The sequence below is a fragment of the Carassius auratus genome, chromosome 49 (genome assembly GCF_003368295.1).
Source record: "Carassius auratus strain Wakin chromosome 49, ASM336829v1, whole genome shotgun sequence".
Classification (NCBI taxonomy): Eukaryota; Metazoa; Chordata; class Actinopteri; order Cypriniformes; family Cyprinidae; genus Carassius; species Carassius auratus.
The window spans coordinates 6,312,639-6,329,489 of record NC_039291.1 but is presented as its reverse complement, the minus strand read 5'-3'; the positions used below and the strand labels follow the sequence as shown (position 1 = coordinate 6,329,489).

General features: G+C 38.9%; 1 protein-coding gene across 5 annotated transcripts in view; it reads right to left on the bottom strand.

The window, feature by feature from the left end:
• The window catches only part of LOC113066093 (disks large-associated protein 1), a 120,178-nt gene that overhangs the window by 67,595 nt on the left and 35,732 nt on the right, over positions 1-16,851 (bottom strand). For all 5 annotated transcript variants that reach the window (XM_026237722.1, XM_026237728.1, XM_026237727.1 and 2 more), the window contains exon 2: positions 9,411-9,487. The gene's annotated coding sequence lies outside the window, so the exon portion shown is untranslated. The remainder of the gene's footprint in view (positions 1-9,410; positions 9,488-16,851) is intronic.

Sequence of the window (16,851 nt, the reverse complement as noted above, 5' to 3'; positions counted from 1 at the left end):
TTGGAAATTGGAAATTAAGTGCCCCTAGGCTTCATGTTGGGGTCCTGATCACCCTGTCACCCTGGGTTTATTCTGAGATAACAACAGGCTGGATGTACATTCCGGGGCGCCGGAATGTAAAAAATTATATTGTAGAATTAAATATAGAATAGAACATAATGGGTATGAAAGTATACTGTAGTCTTAAATATTAAGATACACGGGAATGTGCAAGAGGCGAATGTGCAAACAGGCAGTGACACTGTCAGTACAGTATGTCAATGTGAGGCAGAAAATGATGAATATGTTACTGATTAAGTAAATATTAAATGAAGACATGTAGATTTTAAGAGGCTGGTTTTGAGTTAAGAAGCCTGATGGCCTGGGGAAAGAAACTCCTAAGTCTCTCAGTTTTTGCCATCAGGCTACAGAAGCGCTTACCAGATAGCAGCAAAGTGAAAAGATGGTTACTGGGGTGGAGTCCTTGATGATTTTAACAGCTCTGCTTTTGCAGCGTTTGAGGTAGATGTCCTGCAGAGAGGGGACAGCAGACACTGAGATGTGCTAAGCTCAGCGTACAACTCTCTGCAGGGCTCTGAGATACACTGAGTCAATAAACTTTCTATGGCCCCTGAATAGAAAGTTTTCAGGATTGTTGGTGAGACCCTGAATTTCCTCAGCTGTCGCAGATGGTACAGTCTTTGCCTGGTTTATTAACCTGTGTTTGAATGTTTGTAGTCCAAGTCAGGTCCTCTGAGATGTTTACACCAAAGTACTTGAAGCTGCTCACCCGCTCCACAAGGGTCCCGCTGATCATAAGAGGTGTATAGGGTTGCTGCTGTCTCTTCCTAAAGTCAACAGTAAGCTCTTTAGTTTTGCTTACATTCAGAGAGAGACAGTTGTCCTGGCACCATAATGTTAGTTTCTCTACCTCATCCAAGTACGCGGTCCCATTATTGTTGTGAATGAGGACCAGAACCACAGCATCATCAGCAAATTTGATAATAGATGTGGAGCTGTGGTAAGACATGCATTCGTGTGTGTAGGGAGAGTAGAGCAGAGGACTCAGGACACATCCCTGTGGGGCTCCTACATTCAGGGTGATGGAGTTAGAGGTGAACAGGCTTACTTTCACCACTTGAGGTCTACCAGTGAGGAGGTCAAGAATCCAGTTGCAGAGTGAAGAGTTTATTGTACACCATTTTGAATCGAGTTTGAATATGTTATTCGCTAAACAAACTCAAAGCCTCAACAAATACAAACTGTTCCTAGCAAGTGTACAGCACAGACTTCAGTGACCTGGATGAGCCTGTGTTGTCAGCTTTTACCAGTTGTTGTCGAGGGATAACTCATGTCACGACTGACCAATTAAAATCAAGTATTCCATAGAGCTATGTAATAACTAACATTAACTAATGGAACCTTATTGTAAAGTGTTAGAGGATTTATATTGAAAAACATAAAGCTGCTTGTTTTGAAAGTGTCTTCTCTGTGAGTTTGTCATGTTTGCAAACAGCCAATTAATGACAATTGCAATAAAATTTTACATACAATGAAATTCTACCAGCGTCACTGGCTTTGAAGGCACAAGACTCCTGCAGTATAGCTTCTCCAGTATAGCTTCTCCTGACGGCAAATTAAGAACCATTAAATGCACAGAACTGGATGATGCAGTTAGTGCGACAACAAACCTTTATTTTAATTTTCACATTTTCAAGTCAAGACATGATACAATTTAGATATTGTTTTGTATGCTAGCTACCATTTAAATTCCGTGTGTGAATGAGGCTCACCTTCACCGAAGGTGAAGTATTGTCAAGTATTGATGGAAAACTTTGGATGAGTTTTGTGTATGTCCATTTGAACAAAACTTCAAGAGATCATCAACAACAGCTGGGATAATATTTGTACAGTCTGACAAGCAACAATAGTAAAAGACTATTTTAAATCATACAATGTGCACCCAGCTTAACTTAAACTTAAACGTCTGCATACACACAGATGAGAATATTTAGTTATATATTTCAAAACTATCAAAGAAGTGTTTTTGCAAATGTGCATCTTGGAAACAAAATAAATATGTTAACTTGACCACTGGTCTAGAGCTTTTCAGCCAGTTTGCTATGTTTCTTTTTCTGCTGAGTAATTTAGCGTATAATCTAAAGCAGCTTTGACTGTTTAATTAAGAGCCACATGTAGGGAAATTGATCAAACAGACCTGACAACAAGTGAACAGTTGTGACGGCTATGAAGGTCTATGTTATTAAATAAAATTTATACTGAACACAGAATGAATTGCTTTTAGTAACAGCCTTTTTTTAATGCAAAAGCTGCTATGCAAAACTTAATGAAACATGAATTACTTTATAATAATGAACAAAACGCATTCATTTATACCATAAAGGCCAAGTGTCTTACAACAAATATGTATTTATTTCCACAAACAGTCTTAATGAGCCACATGCAACTGATAATTGATATCAGTTCTGCACCTCATCTTCCCATGTTATATTGTGGAATGAAGACAGAGTATCAGGAAGGACCACAATGCTTTTTATTGCTCAATAGTGATTTAGCCTAATAAGCTTTACAAGTCTCGTCAATGAGGTGTGAAATCAAGCGTTTATTAAATATATATTTATATATTGTAAATGAGTTTTTCATTTCATTGGTGCAAACAGGATAGAGAGAGTGTTTGTAATTTCCAAAGAACTCAAAACAGAAGATTGGGAGAGACATGCTGATTTTGATGAGTTTAACTTGACTCCTGAAGGTTTTTGTACATCACAAATGCCACCATTGCAGAGAAAATCATTTCATAACCTAGATAACACCCTGTAAAAGAAGCGACTAATAATTTTCACAAATGAGGTAATTATTTTGGGTTAATGGACTGAAATGCTTAAAGTCAATAGGCCTTGCTGTCTAAAACACTGCCACATTTTCTCAGTTTCTTATAACTCATTTATATGTTAATCATGAAAACAACTCATTAACAATAATCTGAATAATGCACAGTTCTAAGTGGTACAGGATTTAAAATTGGATATTTATAATTATTAAGCAACTCTTTAAATGACCTGTTACTTTTTGACCAATGGAAAGTGCCATTTAACTTGTGCTTAAAGGGATAGTTCAACCAAAAATGAAATTTCACGAGATCACACTTACATATAATTAGCTTAAGTATTATAATGCATATTTGGCATGCTGTCCGGGGAAGGGCTCCGAGCTGGGGAATGGCCCAAAATGATGGAGGATTATTCTTTTTCTTATTTTCGTGGACATGAAGCAGCACCTCGACCATTCAAAGCAAGCCCTTGCCTGAAGAGTGTGTCTCTGCCAACAAAGTGGCCATCCATTGGGTTTGTACGCAGAAGCCCTCTATGACATAGCCCAAGTGCTAGGGCACAATGATGCAACTATTCCTATCTGGCAGGCTTGGATAAACCCATCAGCTGGGACGGGCTGGGCAACCTTAGCATGTGGTTTTTCTGGGATCTAGTGGACCATGTGACTGCCCAAAGGGAATGAGAGATGGATATTAGAACAGCCAGCCGTTTTCCCAGGTCGATGGTCCCTGTCACTCCAACCCCATTGTGTAAACAGTGCCCAAAACTTTTTATTCACTACCTGGCATTCCACTCAGCTGGCATTCCAAGACCGGCTCCACCCAAGGCAGCGGTGCCCACTCATGATCCTCCTGAGGTGGCCCAGTCTGTCCCTCACTCACCATCCTGGCTGTCTGCCAGGGGTCAATTTAGGAGGATTCCTGGGCCTCCTGACCCTCCCTTGCTCCACCCACATTTCCCACCGTGGCCTGTTTCCCCAGATCTGTCTCTGACTCCTTTCCCTCCTCCCTCAACTACCTATGCTGCATTGTGTAAAGGTTTTGTATTTCATCTGTTTTCACTGTGATTTATTTTTCTCTCCAGTCTGTTCATTGTTTGTATGTGTTTTGTGGTGTTAGGTATTCCTCATAGGTGCACCAAGAGATGTCCATTTTAGAGAGGGGTACTCTCATGGTCATGCCACAGTGATCTGAATTATTTGGTAAGTTAGTAACACCGCCTGACAGTCCCTGTGTCCTGTCTGTGTGAGAAGGTGCATTTTCGTGCTAGCTTCGGGCGGGCTCGAGTCATGTTCCCTGTTGTCTTTGTGACTCGTTGTTGGTGCGGAGCGTGGTGTTTGGGTCTCTGCACTGGATTCAAGTTTGGATTCGGTTTCTGTGCCCGGGGTTCAGATACTCAAGCTCCATGTATTGCCCTTTAGTGTGAGCACACAGTTGAAGTGTTCATTCACTCACCGGGTACTCGGTCTTATGTCACTGTCTGTCTTTCTTGTGAGCACATGGGGTTTGTTTTGTTATTTGTGCCATGTGCTCATGTGTAACCCCACCCCTCTCGTTCTGATCACTGATTCGTTTGCCTCATTTACCTGCTTTTTCCTTTTTAGCTCCCTGTGTTTTCTGTTCTGGCCTTGTTTGTCTCATGTATGCACCTTTTCATGCCAGTGATTTCTGTCTGCTCTGTGCCCAGTTTACGTCTCATTTTCAGCATTTATGTTACTCCCCCCCCCCCCCCCCACCCATTCGGGGTGGTTTAAGTTGTGTTTTTGTTTATTCTGTGTTTATAAATAAAGAAATCCCATCTGCCTTCATTTGAGTCTTCGCCTCTTTCAAACTGTGAGAGTTCAGTTTACTTAATTTCAATATACATTATCATACACATTATACACTTACAGTATTGTTCAAAATAATAGCATTACAATGTGACTAACCAGAAAAATCCAGGTTTTTTGTATATTTTTATTGCTACGTGGCAAACAAGTTACCAGTAGCAGTAGTAGATTCTCAGAAAACAAACAAGACCCAGCATTCATGATATGCACACTCTTAAGGCTGTGCAATTGGGCAATTAGTTGAAAGGGGTGTGTTCAAAAAATAGCAGTGTCTGCCGTTGACTGTACAAACTCAAAACTATTTTGTGCAAATGTTTTTGTTTCTAGGATTTAGCAATCCTGTGAATCACTAAACTAATATTGTCACGTCCGGGACACAGAGATTCACGGAGAGAGAACCAATTGCGAGTACGTCTTTATTAAGGGGTAATCCAAAGAGAAACCTCTTGTCTGTAAATCCAGGCATGAGTCGAAACCAAAACATCAATCCAAACATAAACAAAACATGAACACAGGGCAAGGGCACGAACTGACGGACATGAATTAAACAAGGACTCCGTGACACATACTAAGACAGACCGGGTTAAATACACAAGGAGAGACAAACGCTAATGGGAATTTGACAGAGTGTAATGATTGGTAACTAGTGACAGCTGGGTGCAATAATTAAGCAGAGAACGTGATGAATGTGGTTCATAAAGTGACAGACACCGTGGGGAAGGATGACATCTAGTGGATTCCCAGGGAACACAACCCAGACACTATGACAAATATTTAGTTGTATGACCACTTTTTTTTTTTAAACTGCTTCACATCTGTGTGGCATGGAGTCAACCAACTTGTGGCACCTCTCAGCTGTTATTCCACTCCATGATTCTTTAACAACATTCCACCATTCATTTACATTTCTTGGTTTTGCTTCAGAAACTGCATTTTTGATATCACCCCACAAGTTTTCGATTGGATTAAGGTCCAGGGATTGGGCTGGCCACTCCATAGCATTAATTTTCTTGTTTTGGAACCAAGACATTGCTCGTTTACTAGTGTGTTTGGGGTCATTGTCTTGTTGAAACAACAATTTCAAGGGCATGTCCTCTTCAGCATAAGGCATCATAACCTCTTCAAGTATTTTGACACATGCAAACTGATCCATGATCCCTGGTATGCGATAAATAGGCTCAACACCATAGTAGGAGAAACATGCCCACACCTGATTCACACCTTTTTTTTTTCACAAAATTGATGACCTCAGTTATTGAATAACACACTGCTATTTTTTTTTTTTGAACACACCCCTTTCAACTAATTGCCCAATTACACAGCCATAAGAGCGTGCATATCATGAATGCTGGGTCTTGTTTGTTTTCTGAGAATCTACTGCTCCTACTGGTAACCTGTTTGCCACGTAGCAATAAAAAATATACTAAAAATCCTGGATTATCCTGGATAGTCACATTATACTGCTATTATTTTGAACAATACTGTATATATTTGCATAATGTTTAAATAAAGAAAATAATCAAAAGAAATAACTGACATATTCAATTAGAAAAAATAGTGGTAGCCTTACATCATGCACAAATCATAAACCTACAGAAAAATAGCTCATACGGAGCATCACCAGAAATCCATTCCCTTAGTTTTACTCTAACAGAGGTCTTTGGGTTCATGCAGCTATTGTTGGAGCACTGTGTGTGTGTGTCTGTTTGCAATATAAAAGTAACTAAAGGCATCATAAAAGCCACTGATTCTTTTGCTTCAGCTCACAAAACTGCACCCTAGCATCCATTGCTGCAGTCAGGCCGTCTGCCATAGCGACTGTAAAAGCAAAGACCGGGCAGCACAAAGGTTAGTCTGATCCCTCTCAGACAAAGAAGTGAAGCTGACTTCACACTGTGTGTGTCCGACATGGATTGTCTCCTGTATCCTCTAATCCTGTTCTCTGAGCTTCCTACCTGTCAGCGCCAGTCTCCAGTTCTATTAAGCCCCTTTCACACTGCCATTCCGGCAAATACAGGGGTAAAGTGTTCCTGTAATTGTTCCCTGGTCGCTTGATTTGGCACTTTCACACTGCCAGTGATGACCCGGTATATGTGCGTGGTTTCACACACAACCCTTGAAGATCCCGTAACGACACGTGACATCAGCGCGTGACGTGTAATGTACGAGTCGACAACGCTTGGCACGTTATACTTTAACTGAAGCAAGCAAACGATCTCTGAGTCAGCGCGGAAAGTGAGGAACTAACTGATCTCTGCTTCATTACAGTTTGCACATATGTTTTCGTCGCGAATGTTGATCTTCCTTCAAAACAGCCGGTAAAAGAGTCGCGCGATAACGCGCATCATCACTTCGATACGGAATTAGATCTGGCTTTTGTTCACACAGCGCTCGTTCCGGATCGATTACCGCAATGTAACTATGTCCCCGACCCGGGTTCGATTCGGTAATCAATTCCGGGATGTGGTTGCTTTCACACAGAAGGCGACCAGGCAATATTGCGGGTCCGACGTGCAGTGTGAAAGGGGCTTAAGACACAGACAGATAATCCTTTGTGTCTGCTGTCTCAAAGCTGCCTTTTCTCTACTTGTATATACTTATATATTGATATATGACTAGTATGTACGTATGTAAATATATGTATGTATACATACACATAAATACAGTCCTGTGAAAAAGTTAGGTTTTATGGTCTTGCATTAAGGAAAATTAAACCTCAACCCACAACAGCACATGACATATTGCACATATGGTCATTGCTGATTTAACAAAAATTAAGCCAAGATGGAAAAGTGTCGTGTGACAAAGTTAGGGCACCCTTACTGTGTTAACATAGGAACTATGTGTTAACACTCATTTGAAGGCTCCAGACCAGCAAACTGCCAAAACTTCTCCATTTAGATAGCTGCTCACACTTGCCGATGAACAGTTATTCAAAGGCATTTGATTAGCGGTACCTGACCGTTACTTACCCTCTTAATTCCTATGTTAACAGTAAGGGTATTTTTAGTATTTCATCCATTGCTGTTTCAAATTTTAAGACCTGCCAAAGACCTGATTATTTTTTTATTATGTCCTGAATGGAAAGCCATGGAATTCAATAGGGTGTCCTTTCTGTTTCACACGACTGTATGTACAGTATATACAACGCAACACTTTTGTTTTTGCCCCCATTTTTCATGAACTGAACTCAAAGATCCAAGACTTTTTCTATGTACACAAAAGGCCTATTTCCCACAAATATTGTTCACAAATCTGTCTTAATCTGTGTTAGTGAGCACTTCTCCTTTGTCAAAAAAAAAATCCATCCACCTCACAGGTGTGGCATATCAAGATGCTGATTAGACAGCATGATTATTGCACAGGTGTGCTCTTAAATATGCAGAAAAAATGTCAACAGTTAATGCTTATATATGTGTTATATATATATATATATAGCATCCATGTTTTTTTATTTCAGGCGAAGGTGCTGGAATGTTGTAATGGAACATTTTGGGTCAGTGTAACCCTCAGGTGCGTGTGTATGTGTGTGTGTTTTAGTTGCCAGTTAATTAAAAATCTCTTTCAGTGTGCTTCAGTTTGCATCAGTTAGATGTTGGATGTTTTTTCTCTCACAAGACTGTGTGTGGGAGGCGCTGGAGGTTCAGCACATTTAGGTCTGTAGTAGTCTGATTAAATCCTATAGCACAACAGCTGCTTTTCTACCAAATTTGTGTGTGTGTGTGTGTGTGTGTACCCAGATGGGGTACCAAAAGAAATTCCATGCTATACTACATTCATGGTTCCAAATTAAGGACTTATCCACACTTCACAATTTCTATCAAATCAGTGATTACAGATACAGGAACATCTTTTGGAAACCTCATCGCCCACATTTTTAATTGATAACATTCCGATATCACTTTTGATAATTCTGTATTTGTGTGATGATGACAGATACTTGTGGATGAGCACACATGACCATCTGGAATATATAGTGAGTACTAGAAGTGCACATGTAATTCAATTAATTTTACTAGGTTTCAAGTTCATCAACTTTCTATGACAAAGAGAGAAACCATATAAATGTCAAAAGAGATAAATATACTCCTTATACCAAGCAGCTGCTGGTGTCTCAAAACAACTTTCATTTGTTAAACTTTGGCTCACTCCTATCTCTAGTGTATCTCATTATCACTAATTCAGGCACCAGAACCATAAGACACTGAGACACAGATGACTCAGTTACCCGAGGGACTATTGTGAGGTCATGCATTAAAACACTGCTAGTTTTTATCACCAATATTGCTCTATAACACGCCTTTATGAAAGTTGTTATGAAATGTGCATAGCAAAATAATAATAATAAGTACAAAATTAAGGAGCATACATAAATAAAGACATACAAATAAAAAGGGGAGGTATTTGTAATTTTACACTAATTCTAACGTTTAACTCTAATTAAAATGTATTATAATAATTGTATATAGTATTATAGTTTTACTTTCATGAACATTAGGAATGAAAGATTTAAAATTGGACAGAAAATAAGGCTTTGTCTTCATTCATTTAAACTTGAACTCATCCTTTGAAGACTCGGGAGACTTAAGCAGACCTTACAAATATAGTATGTGAATATAGTGAATAGTGTGGCTTTGACAAAGCATTCTGGGAATATCCAGGGAGCAAACATTTCTGTATACTGGAGCAATTATACTGGGTTCTCTGGGAAATGCACTATTCAGAGGAGATGGAAACATCCACAGACTTACCTGATTTATTCTCTCTTTTTACTCATCCTTTTCCTCGCTGCGTGTAATTCTTTCCTCATTTCCTCCATGCAGCACATCTGCATTGAAAAAAAACAAACACCTTAAGATACCATGTGAAAAACAAAAGGCAATTTGATAAACCAAAACTTTTGTCATCTGCACTTTTTTTTAATCAGGCAGTTTTACATGCTATGTTTTTCTCAGCTAGTAGAAAGATAGCTGTTTAATTTAATTTTACAGAGCAATAGATATGTTGCAACAACAGGATATCATTTTGTAAATTTTGTCTTAATTCCTGCTCTTAACCCCGAAAATTTATTATAAATTTGTACTTCTCAATATACACTACCATTCAGATTATGGTAAGACTCTATAAGTCTTTTTTTTTTTCTAAAATAAATTATTACTTTTAATCAGCAAGGACAGATGGTGACAGTAAAGTGACAGTGAAAGTGAAAGTGACGTGACATACAGCCAAGTATGGTGACCCATTTCGTGCTCTGCTTTTAACCCATCCAAAGTGAACACACACAGAGCAGTGAACACACACACACCGTGAACACACACCTGGAGCAGTGGGCAGCCATTTATGCTATAATGTTAAGAAATCTATAATGTTGCAAAATAATTATGTTACACTTAAATTCTGTTCTTTTGAACTTTATCAAAGACCATTTTGCCATGTCACAGGAATAAATTACATTTTAATGAAATTTATTTATATATTAAAATAAAAAACAGTTAATAGAAATTGTAGTAAAATTTAGCCATTTTACTGTATTTTTGATCTAATAAATGCAGCCTTGTTGAGCATAAGAGACTTCATTCACAGACAAAAAAAATCGTATTGACCCCATATTTTTGAACTTAGTATTCTTTGCCTAAAACATAATTTGCTCATGACAATACAAGTAGGGTACAAATAAAATAACAATGAACAAGCCAAAAACGAGTTTTGGAGCATATTCTCTCCTCTTCACTTCTGAGACGTTTGCTACGCCCCTGCACACAAATCATTACAATGATTTATATAACAGTTTAATGATTTATGTGGCTTTCTGCGGATACTAAGGACCTATTAGAAATATGTGTGACTGTACGTGTTTGTGTATGCTTACACTTTTACTAGTATATCCAAAAGACAAAAACATTAAGAGTGATGTTAAGATGTTTACATTTTCGTGTGCTCCACTGAAATTTTGGACATTTGAGCAGTTTTAGTGGTTTGGTGCTATATTTTTTCATGTGTGTGTATTCTATAGTATTCATGTGTATGTCTTTGTGAGTACAAAAGAAGGCTGTCTGTGGGTTAGACTTAGTGGGCACAGTAAGAAAATCAAAGCAACAAACTGACAGTGCAGCTTCCAAATGCTCTCACCAGGGACAGAAGTATGGGGTAAAAACATGAAAGCGATAGGCTGACAGAAAGAGAGAGCATACACCATCCAGAAAAGAACTAGTGTGAGCCTTTCATTTTATGCCTATCTGACAATGTTCTTGAATTCAAGCTCCAGATGGAGAACACATGTAGCTTCATTTCCCAGTACCACCTGCAGTCATATATTGTATATTATACAAGTAACGTCCAGTCCTCTAAGCTGATTGGCTTATTATTTCCAGACCACAGTGTGTGAGCATGGTGGAAGTGGAGTGAGGGATGGACTTCTTCCCTTTTAAAAACATCAAAGCATCAGTGTTTTAATCTGCTATACAAAAGAAAAAACGATTTTCCATAATTGGAAATAAAACAAAGATTACTGGATTATTTATTACAGGAAAATACCATTTCAAATGTCAGGTTTAATTCAATGTGTTACATTCAGTGTGTGCCACGTCTTTGTAATTATGTGTGAAATGTATTTAAATTGAATTTATGAATGGAAATTGTTTCAAAGTAAATCCTACAAAACATTTTTTCAGTTTCTTTATAGGTTTCACCAATGAGTATGAAATGAAAAACCCGTGTGAAAAACCAGTGTGAAATGGAAAACCCAAAGTTAAAGTGAAGTGGAATGCTCCCTGTCACTCAATTCCACTCACACTGTTTCCAACCGGCTTTCACTTTGTGCACTGATGCTTTGGCTTCTTTAGCAATTAACAACATTGTGAATTAATAAATAAATAAATAAACTATAAAAAAACAACTATAGTTCTTAAAGGGATACTCCACCCCAAAATGTACATTTTGTCATTAAAGGGGGGGGGGGGGGTGAAATGCTATTTCATGCATACTGAGTTTTTTACACTGTTAAAGAGTTGGATTCCCATGCTAAACATGGCCAAAGTTTCAAAAATTAAGTTGTACGTTTGAAGATTATTTCTGTTCCAAAAATACTCCTTCCGGTTTGTCACAAGTTTCGGGAAGTTTTTTTCGAGTATGGCTCTGTGTGAAGTTAGATGGAGTGGAATTTCCTTATATGGGTCCTGAGGGCACGTTTGCCGGAAGAGCGCGCGCTCCCGTATAGCAGAGCACTGAGAGCAGAGGCATTCACTGAGCAGAGCGAGAGCGTTGTGAAAAGTCACAAAAGAAGTGTGTTTTTGGTTGCCAGGGCAAGACAACACTGCACAGATTACCAAAAGAGAAACAGCATTAAGGGACCAGTGGATGGAGTTTATTTTTACAGAGCATCAACGGAGTTTTGCAAGTGTTTTTGTTTGTTCCCTGCATTTTGAAGATGCTTGTTTTACAAACAATGCCCAGTTTGACGCCGGATTTGCACATCGTTTATTTCTTAAGGATAATGCAGTCCCAACGAAAAAGGGTCACGATCGTGTGTTGGAACCGCATGCGGTGAGTAAAAATGCTTTCCTCACGGTAAAGTCACAGCTTCCAAACGCTCTCAATGCAAAAGCCTACTGGCGCTCGTGATTCTTTAGCTCCGCCCACACGTCACACCTCCAGCCGGTCATGTTTTTCCGGGAAAAATCGGTACAGACTATCTTTCTCTTATGAATATAATAAAACTAAAGACTTTTTGGAGTTATGAAGGATGCAGTACTACTCTATAGGTACTCAAGATTAACAGGATATTGAGTGAAAACGAGCATTTCACCCCCCCTTTAATCACTTACCCCCATGTCGTTCCAAACACGTAAAAGCTTTGTTCATCTTCGGAACACAACGAAAGATATTTAGGATGAAAACCAGGAGGCTAATGACTGTCACATAGACTGGCAAGCAAGTTACTCTGTCAAAGTCCAGAAAAGTATAAAAAGCATCGTCAGAATAGTCCATCTGCCATCAGTGTTTCAACCGTAACGTTATGAAGTGAGGAGAATACTGTTTGTAAGCGAAGAAAACAAAAATAACTTTATTCAACAATAGAGCATCACAGTTCCGGAAGTAAATTTCCCTTCAATTTCTCCCATTGACATTCGGAAAAATCTGTATCTAAAGAGTTTAAGAGCATGAGTGAGGATAACCACCTACGGCTGAACTCATAAGCATATAACATATCATTTCGAGTGAAAAAATTAAGAGAAAATCCAAAAGAAAATCAAAGGTACAAGACTGTGTACATATTTTAATTTTGAGCGCGGGAACTACTCATCCCATAAACCACCACGCCTCACTGAATTCGACTGAAGCCACAACGGGGAACGAGCCTTTTGAGCGACTTCTAAATCTGATGTCGGCCACCGGCGTGAACTTTTTCCTCCAGTGAATTTTATTTTATATAGTGAATATGCAGTAATAGCAGTTCTTTCAGTATTAATCGTGTAATTAAATAGTTTTTTATATAGGTATTGTGTATTGATTTTTATATTTATCATCATGTATTTTATATTGTGTGTGTGTGTGAAAGTGGTTAATGGTAATGTCAGCAACATGGTGCAGTGCTTTGTACCTTACTGCAATCACCGCTCAGTCATCAACAAATGTCGTTGTCATTACACAAATGTTCAGTAAATGCACAAAAAGGTATGCCTAGGCTAAATATTGTTTTGACAGTGGCATTATAAAATGCTTGATATGACTCATACCATATGAAGGCTACAGTAGCCTAGCTAAAGTGGCCGATAATGCTAACTAACGTTATCAACCTCCCTGCAAAACTCTCATGGCAGCCAAGGAGATCATGATTGCACTGATAAGTCTACCGTGCAAAAAATGCAACACAGGCTTTTATTTTATTGTATTTTTTTATTAATGATCTTCAGTCTTCACGGACCTTCGCAGGGTTTAACCAGACGGTAATACAAGCTCCACCAATCAGATGCAGCACTGTGGGATTGTTCAGGATTGTGGGTAATGAAGTACTTTGCCAAGACATGGTGAATAAAAGGCATTTATCTCAAAACAAGGTTAGTGCCCCATGACTTTGGCGTTTATATGAGCATATACTATCGCTTAGTACAGCCGTAGCGGATTTTAAGTCTACCATGTATGGTTATGTTTTTATGGCTTATACCCCAACTGTCAATGCAGAAATTGTATTGAATTTTTACTTCCTGCAACAGCTGTTGGCAGGACTGTGATGCTCTATTCCTTCAACTCAAACTACCTACGTTCTTCTGTGTCAACCACGCCGCAAGGATGCTTCGCTTCATAACGTTACGGTTGGACCACTGATGGCAGATGGACTATTCTGACTACGTTTTACATAATTTTTTGGAATTTGACACGGTAACTTACTTGGCAGTCTATGGGACAGTCACAAGCCTCATGGTTTTCTTCCAAAATATCTTAAATTGTGTTACGAAGAAGAACTAAGCTTCTACAGGTTTGGAATGACATGGGGGTAAGTGATTAATGACAAAATGTACATTTTGGGGTGGAGTATCCCTTTAATATCATACTAGCTGTGGTTATCTGCACATTGTTGTTTATGCTATACACTGATCATACACATAATTAAACCCACTGACAGCTAAAGTGAATAACATTGATTACATCTTCACAATAGAGCACAGTGCATCGCAGTTTTCTGCGTATGGGGCTGCATAACCGCAGACCTTTCAGAGTGTCCATAATGAACCTTGCCTACCACAGAAAGCATGTACAATGGGGACAAGAGCATCAGAATTGGACCATGAAGCTTTTTTTTAGATCAGGGGGGCTGAGTTTATGTGTCATGTTTAACTAGGAAAGATAAGGCAGCAGGCCTTGGGTCCTAGCATTCACATGGATGTCAGTTTGACACATACCCCATACTTATAGATTGCTGCAGACCATTTACACCTCTTCATGCAATGGTTTCCTGATGGCAGTGGCCTACTGTACTTCAGCACCATAATGCGCTCTGCCACACTGCAAAAATTGTTCAGGAATGGTTTGAGGAAGATGGCAGAATGCAAAAATTCAAGAAGAATTCATGATTTATCTATCCGTCCGTCTGTCTGATTCTCCCTTTGTCTTTCTTTCTCAATCTCTTTTTGCCCCTCTTGTTGGGAGCAATTTCAATTTCATGCTCAGCTGGGACACATCATCCACTCCAGCTTCACACCTCCCCGTCAGCATGCTGTGAGCTCCCACCAACAAGTTCAATCAACATCAACAACACATGGTATGCATGGAAAGATGAACACCTATTTATATGCATATGGCTATTATACAAACTAGGTTGCTGAAGGTGTCTCACAAATGTGGTTATAGATGAATGCATGTCAGCCTAAATAGAGCTGAAGTTTTACAGATATCTTGAAGGTCAGGCTACATCTGAAGCCTGGGAAAATATGTTGAGAACCTATGAACAGTTCACATAATTAGTAAGAGAAATGCAGAAATACTGAAAGAAGAGATAAGGTAATTGTCAAAAGGATAATATATACATACTATATAGGATGGAAAGTATGTAAGATTAGGATTAGTATGTTCTATCCATCATACATTAGAAGTATGGCAAAGGTTTTCTATGGATTTTCAAAATGCACATCTACGCACAAATTTTTAAATAGTCATCCACATCCTTTTTTTGCCCCATTTAAACTCACACCCTGGCCCCGAAGAGAATGGAAAACTGATACACTCTGAATGTGCATTAAATGAGGAATAAACGTTAGCATTGCCTTCAGACAAAAGTAAAGAGTAAAGAGAGAGTGCTGGGAGGATAGGATGACAGGAAACAAAAAGACGTCTTTTATGAAATCTACAGTGCTGTGGTGTTATCTTCACGACCGAGTTGAATGCTTGAGTTGTCCACTTTAACATGCATCAGCATACCCAACATCTGCATTTCAACAGAAAACAAGAAACCAAGACACACACCTACAGTTTATACTAATGTAATTCTACCAGAAAACATGGTGCAATCAGAAAATGAGCAAGAAGGGTATTGAAGATTCATACAGGTGTTTCTTCAGCTTGTGTATACTGGGGTAGATTTTTATTAAAAATATGGATTTTCATTTTGCTTTATGAAGAAACTTTTTACCATGCACCAATAATCCTTTCGCCAGTCAGAACCATTCTCTGTAGTCTTCTGATGTCTGATTTTGTTGCTGAACCAAACAGGACAGCTATTGAAGTACTGACAGACCAGACAGCTACAAATAACATTGACATATTATGAATACAATGTGATGTGTGCCCTTTTGCTTCTTGTCTCTTTCTCACCTAATATCTCTCTTCGACTGCAACAAACTGACCCATATCTAGAAGAGTCAACATCCATAAGAATTATGGGTGATAACCATGTACATCCGGGGCTACAAGACCAGGAAGCAGTTAGATGCACTGTAGTCTCAGCCTCAGCCGTCATGCCCACGGACCGTTGGCTAAATGTCTGATGCATATGGGACACAAATGTGGAAACACTTAAGGAGTATCAAAGCCATAATCAGATTGGTTGATTTGGTGTCATGTTCTTTAACGTTCTGCCTGGAAACCAAAATACCGTGGCGCCAAACCCCCTCACCAAAAAAGAAAGCCGTTGCGTTTACAATTGTGATGACCAGCGCTTATCAGGATCAACTAAACACTGGATTTTCAAAAGTATGTGAAATATAAAAATTTTGCGGCATAGAATCTTTAAAATATGTCCGAGAGTTTTACACACCAGGCTGTTATTGTGGCGACATTTCCACGCCCCGAAACCTGATGATGAATGAAACAAACTGTGATTGGTTTGTTTGACAATGATGGACCTTCAGTCTGAAGGTCTGGCTATGCAAGACTAAAGGCACTGTGTATATTTCGGTTTCCTCTGGTTTTTGCAAGCTCACCAAGTAATGAAGTCAATTACAGCACACATGGAATCCTTTCTGATGGATCAGCAACTGTCAAGAGATTCAGGTGAACATCTACAATCATGGCAGCTTAGGAAGGGTACAATCCAATTTTCATCAGATCTCTGGGGACAAAAGATTTTCAGATGCCATTGCTTTTTTCCTCATAATTGTACAACCCCAAATCTGAAAAAATTGGGACAGTATGGAAAATGCAAAAAAAAAAAAAAAAAAAGAAGTGATTTCTAAATTTACTTTGACTTGTATTTCATTG